The sequence below is a fragment of the Lycium ferocissimum genome, chromosome 12 (assembly GCF_029784015.1).
Source record: "Lycium ferocissimum isolate CSIRO_LF1 chromosome 12, AGI_CSIRO_Lferr_CH_V1, whole genome shotgun sequence".
In the NCBI taxonomy this organism is placed as follows: Eukaryota; Viridiplantae; Streptophyta; class Magnoliopsida; order Solanales; family Solanaceae; genus Lycium; species Lycium ferocissimum.
In genome coordinates, this window is record NC_081353.1 from 1,204,517 (window position 1) to 1,210,667 (window position 6,151).

The window sequence follows — 6,151 nt, forward strand, 5'->3', positions numbered from 1 at the left end:
ATACTTGAAGTTCTTATCCGATACGCTCAACTTATAACTCGCTTTCCTTAACAACTTTCTTTCCTTTACTCAAATGTTTTTGGAAATCTTAATTAGGTCCATCAAATACTATTTCTTACTTGTCCAAACCTCGTATACGTCTCGCCCCTCGTGCGCCTATTCATGGTACGCTAACGGGGAATTTTCGAGGTGTAACACTTTAAGCCATATCTTTGTTTGGAATGTGTAAAATAGGTTGTATGGCTTCATGGAATTACTTTTCTACTTCCACTTTTTTGCAATTTAACATTCTCTCATGCTTTCTCTTTGTTTCATGCGTGTAGAATGTTTGGATTAAGCTTCATTATGTTTGGAATATGCTTCATAGTTTCACTTTGAAGCTTAGGAATAAACTCGAGGCTCCAGCGCCACAGTTAGGAAGCGTGTAGGTATTTAGATAATCCAACAGAGCATCAGGTGTGTTCTTATTTAAATTTCAAACATCGTCTGTGTTCTTCTTGATTTTGTTGTGATGTTTAATTTGTGAATGATTCATTTATTATGGTTGTGTTAAATTGGTGAAGGGTTGCTGTGATTAGTTTGCCCGAATTGTTTTGGGGATGGCTGTCACGACCCGATTAGGGGCCATGGCGGGTACCCAGAGCTACCCTACCGAGCATCACCTATCATACTTGTCATCCAACTCAACCTGAATACACAGTATCCCCGACACAAAACTTAACATAAGATGGTCTTCAACATTTACAAATATAAATATATATACACATCAGCCCACGAGGCTACAAAAAATGATATACAAAATATACACTGGCGTAATCATGAGACGTCTACAACCCACGCTTACATATCTACGAGCCTCTACTAGAGTACTGAGACATAAGAACGGGACAGGACCCCGTCATACCCGAATATATACACAAAAGAATGTATCAACAAATGGCACCTCCGGAGTAGTGGAGTGCTCCTGTGAATTTGCTGAATAGCTACTAGGAATATGGACCACCTCCCTGCCTACCTGTGGGCATGAACACAGCGTCCAAAAAAGAAAGGATGTCAGTACGAACAATGTACTGAGTATGTAAGGCATACACAATAACATGATAAAGAGATGCAAGAATACAAGATAAAGGGTAACTGTGCGATCGATTGCCTTTTAAGGCGAAGTCATGCATGCTAACTCATATAATAAACAACATCATATTATGTAAGCATATGTATGTAACTGCCCGACCATATAGGTACGGTGTGATCATCATTAGCCTGCGTCCGGGCCTCCCGCGTTCGGGGTGACCATCTCAAGCCGCCCACTAGTAGTGTCTGCCCACGCCATCTAGACATGGTGTATATGCCGCCCGCCTTAGCGGTGTCTGCCCGGCCATGCAGGTGCGGTTTAATCTCATCATTATATACTTATCATAAAGCATGCATTATAACTCAAGTAAAGCTACAACTCTATCGGGGTGACGTAAGGTCGAGAACCCCCCGATGCCCTTATGGAGTAGTCATGATCATCATGTCTCATCTTGAAGGAACTAGCATCATAAGGTGAGTCTAACAACAAGCAATAACATCAAGGAATCATTGGCTTCATAAGAATATCATATCATGAGTTTTAGGATGTCTAGATTTAGATTCATCATCATCATTATCACCTTCATAACACATGTTTTATCATTTTCTTATGGGTAGCTCTTAATAACCATAGACTTATAATTTCCGGAATATGAGAAAGTCATGGAAAGATAAAGGAAGTCATATTATAGAAATCATGCCTTAGAAAAAGAAGGGACTAGCCTCACATACCTTTACGTCGCTCAAACTTTACCGACTAAGTGCTTCCCTCCGATACTTACAATTCTACATTCAAGAGAATTCGTACTAAAATTAGATAACCGGAAACATACTTGAAGCTAAACTAAGGCGACTAAGGGCTAACGAAAATTGGGCAGCACTTCCTTTGTTTCTACAACGTTCTCCATATAATATAACAGCTCCCAAACATCAATAACAACATCTTTAACATCATTCATAACAAGATTATACCCATAACATGTCAAGAACTATGATTCAAATCAAGTTACCATTCAAGAATTCCACTATTTTCATATTTGTACTCCATTCTCCACTTTCCTCCATAATCCAAGTCTTTCGACCATTCAATGCTCTTAACAGCATGAAATGAACATAAAACTCACCTTTGATTGTGTAGGAATGGGTTTAGGATGGAAATGCTTCACTTGGAGAAAACCCTAACTTCAATTCCAAAGAAATTTCTAGCTTCCATCAACCCTAGTTAGCATCCTTGCACTTGATTCTACTAGTTTTTGGTATTTGATCTTTGATTTCCCTTGAATTTGTGTTAATAGGAGGTATAGAGAGTTCTAGAGGTTTCAAGAAGTGTATAGGAAATGAGAAATGAAAATAATAACCTTGGGACTTATATTTATAAAAAGAGACAAGCTGCCCGTCACAATTTCTACGGATACTTATATGGTCCGTATAATTTTATACGGTCCGTATAACTGACCGTATAAATCTTCCAGTGATCACCCCTCACTGTGACTATTGTACGGACCATTATACGGACTGTATAAAGTTATACGGACCGTATAATGAGTCGTATAACTCAACCTTTTTCGGAACTTGTTCTCGTCGTTTCGTTTGATCTCCAATCCTTATGGAACCTTCTTAGTACTTGTTTCACACTTCATTAACAATCTAAGGAGCGCTATAACTCTTGCTCAAGACATTATTACATCAACATTAGCTGGGTACTTTGCAAAACCCTTCCAAAACACGACTTATACCTTACCTTCCTCAACAAACTTCCTTCTCTTGCCTCCAATGTCTTTGGAATCTTAATTAGAATCGTTAAGTACCCCTTCTTACTTTTAGGGACATCATACACATCTTACCCTGCGTTAGTCTATTTACCGCACAACGATATGAAATTTTCCGAGGTGTAACAATGGCTAATCCAGAACTTCAATTTCATAGACGTCCTTAAAATTGCACACCAAGTCTTCGACTAAATGGCTGAATGAATTTTTTAGCCTTAGAAAACTCTCTTTCGTCCCCACAGCTAAAAACACTCTAAAACTTTTTGCAATGGATATTTTTTGCAATACATGTTTTAATTTTTAGTAACACATATTTGAGTAAAGAATTAAAATATGTTTTAAAAAATATTGACTACAATTATATTATGATTTCTAGCAGCATAATTGCATTGTAGAGACAACATTAGATGCCATATATTCTAGAAGAGTAGAGTAACATAAACACAGAAAAGGGAAAAATAAAATAGAAGAATGTCATAATGAAGGATCCTGATATTAGATATTACATGGAGTATAACTTTTGAAATTGTATCTCACTTAGTGAAGTTCAATTAATAACAATTATTGAGCGATAAAAATGACACCCTGAGAGTGCAACATAAGGCAAATAAGAGACAACAAGTTATAGCCGAACAATAAGATACCAACTACATCTGCAATGCTAGCTTTACATTGATTATGAGACTCTAGTAATCATGGTAAGTCTACTTTAAGTTGATAACATCTTATAACAAAGTACAAAGAGTTTTTGAAGCTAATGATTGCTTTTAATTTTAGGGATGTTGAAATATGGATTTTGAAACTAATGAAAGAGTTTTTGAAGCTAATAATTGCTTTTAATTTTAGGGATGTTGAAATATGGATTTTGAAGCTAATGAAAGAGTTTTTGAAGCTAATAATTGCGTGTAATTTTAGGGATGTTGAAATATGGATTTTGAAGCTAATGAAAGAGTTTTGAAGCTGATGATTGTATTAGATAATTTTTGAAAAAACATTTCGACATATTTATTTATTTTATTATTATGAGAATCAATCCTACTACTTCTGGTTATCTGAGGAGATTGATGACGAAGGTGAGAAAGGAAACTCTTGAAGTTACTTTTTGTATCTATTTCTCGCTCCCTGCGTATATCATTAACTGACCAAGGTGCTACTTAGAGGAAAAAGGTAAAGTCTTCGTAGTGCTGGTGAAGTGTTTAAAGGTTGAGTCTTTGTAGTGCTGGTGGAGTGTATCTTGACAGAATGAGCTCAGTTTTTTTTTGTCTTTTTTCAAATACTTTTGCTTGTTTGAGTCACTAATTTATTGACTCACGTGAGTTTTTCCAATAAACTGATCGACTATGGATGCAACTTATGAACTCAGACATTTTGTTAACAACCAAATTAACTTAAATTTGTAATGCTCGATAACAAGAACTATTGATATTAGAATAACTGATTGAATATTCTGGTGGTTTTCATAAACAAGACCGTCAGTAATGAGAGAATATAACAATGCAAGACTTTGTGTACATGGATTTAGATAGCATTTAGTTAGTTAATTTATCTATAGATTCTGATGGATGGGATGGATGTTGGATCAATTGGAAGTTAGTTAATTCTTTTCTGTATCTATAGGGGAGAGAAATAAGGGGACAAAGTGTTACATGGCTCTAAAGAATTTTGTGGGATGTGCCCATCGATGACACCGTACGGGAGATATATATATTCTGTTTGGCGTTCGCTATTCGTTAATTCCTCTTTACCGTCTATTGCCAATTGAGTTGATTTTTTACTAAATGAGCACTAATAACTTTGATTTGTTGGTGGATATCTTCATGCTAACTTTTGACATCCTGTCCCACATCACATAAATAGAGAAAGTTTGATTTGTTGGACTTAAGAAAAGCTAAAATATTTTAATTTGGGCTGAGATTTTGGGGAATTAGCACAACCTAGAATTAGTCTAGAATTTATCATTTTGAATATTAGTCTAGACTAGTAGAATTGGCATGTTAATGAGGATTTCAAGGAATTTGGTTAGGAGAGTGTCTGAACACTTTTAGACACTGCATGAAGTTACAAGGTTTGGAATAAGAAGTGTTTTATTAATAGAACAATCATTTTACGATTTGACGGTTGATAAGGATATTTAGATAGTTAGACAAGTGATCTTAAACTCATGATGTTGAAGTAGAAACTCGTCCGCAATCCCATTGAGCCGTACCTATTACTAAGTGTCCCAAATTAATCAATGCCACAAACCTCAATAACATTTAAGTCCTTAACACAAAGCATCTACGGTATTGGAAAGATGAGAGATTGTTGTCATCTCATCCTTAGCTAAAATAATTCCAGAATAATTGCAACCTTTCTTGTCTTTACGACAAGATACATTATCTTTTTTTTTTTTTAGAAAAAAAAATTGTTTCTAAGAAAAAGCACTTTGGACAAATATATTACTGGAGTTCAATTATTTGTGCATTAGTAAAAGGAGAAGCGTTTGACTATTAGTAGCGAAACAGAGAGCTATACTTGGTTTGAGTATTAGTAGCGAAATAGAGAGCTATCCTATATGTATCACCAAATTGGCAAGTTGTAATTCCATAAAACTAGATATGTTTAAAGTAATTTGATGAGCTTGTATTTTTCTCTGCTTTACACACTTCTTTATCTTCCATTTCTTTTATAGTTTTGGTGTGAAGTACAATAGTACAATCTTGTATAGATAGTTGGGTAAGCTTGGAGAAAGATCATGGCTAATTCATGTAGCAATATTGTAATATATTTTTGGCATCGTTCGAGTATAGTATTAGTGAAATTATCCCGATTTAGAAAAGAAATAAAACACATAGAGTGAGGAAGAGTTGTTTACAAAGGGCCAGATTTTTCTGAAGAATGGAAATTCTTTCATTTATATTGTTTTATTTTGATTAATGAAGTGTTTCTAAGGTCAAGTAGAGGTAATATATAACAAGTCGACATGTTGATTGGCCTGCCTCATATTTTCTGTCACACCCCTACTTGATGGGGCATGATGGGCACCCGACCCTTACTTAGGGCCGAGCGAACCCGCTGATCCTCGTGATACTCATAACCTTACTGGACTCTTAAATCATGAAATGAATGCATAATGGAAGCTTTTCAAAGAACAACATGCTTTTCGTCCTTCTCAAATCAAGTAAAATCGTAATCATATGAAATCCGTAACATAATGCATAATGATACATCGGCTTATAGTATCGCTTACGAGACCGACATGCTATATACGTGACTCTGTCGCAAAGTCTCTAAAGATAAACCAAGATACCATAACATAGATACTTTGATTC